Here is a 558-nt window from a genome sequence, read left to right on the forward strand (position 1 = left end):
GGCTGAGCCGGGGCAGTGCCCTCAAGCTGCGGTGTGCTACCCTGGCGCTGCGTTGCTGCAGGGGACAGAGAGTGAAGCTGCAGAAAGCGGGAAACGGGGAGGAAAGTGCAGGACACAGACATGAGCCTGAGCCATGCCAGGACCCCTGGAGGAAGCAGATGCTCAGAAATACTCAAGGTCTGGTGCTGGACCGGTGTCAAGGCTGCTCTCTGACAGTTAAGAGCCTCACATGGCATCAGCACATCTCATATGGCTCTGGAAACAAGTTGCAGCTGGTGGTGGCTGCTCCGGCACCACTGCCTGTGTGTCCCCTCTCGCTGGGCAGCGAGCACGTACCCCGCTGCCTGCTGCCACCACACCTGTGGGTGTGGAGGGACCAGATCCAGCACCCCACCTCCATGGTGCTCCCTGCCCCAGCAAGGACTCGCCCATGGCTGCTGAGTCTCTGGCAGCCAGATCTGTAACCTGGGCAGGGGAGTGTGCAGCCCATGCTGCTCCTGCCGCAGCCCTGGGGCTGTCACAGTGACGGCCCCCGTGCAGTGGGGAGGAGAAGCGGGC

The sequence above is a fragment of the Cariama cristata genome, unplaced genomic scaffold, assembly GCF_000690535.1.
Source record: "Cariama cristata isolate BGI_N322 unplaced genomic scaffold, ASM69053v1 scaffold26022, whole genome shotgun sequence".
NCBI lineage: Eukaryota > Metazoa > Chordata > Aves > Cariamiformes > Cariamidae > Cariama > Cariama cristata.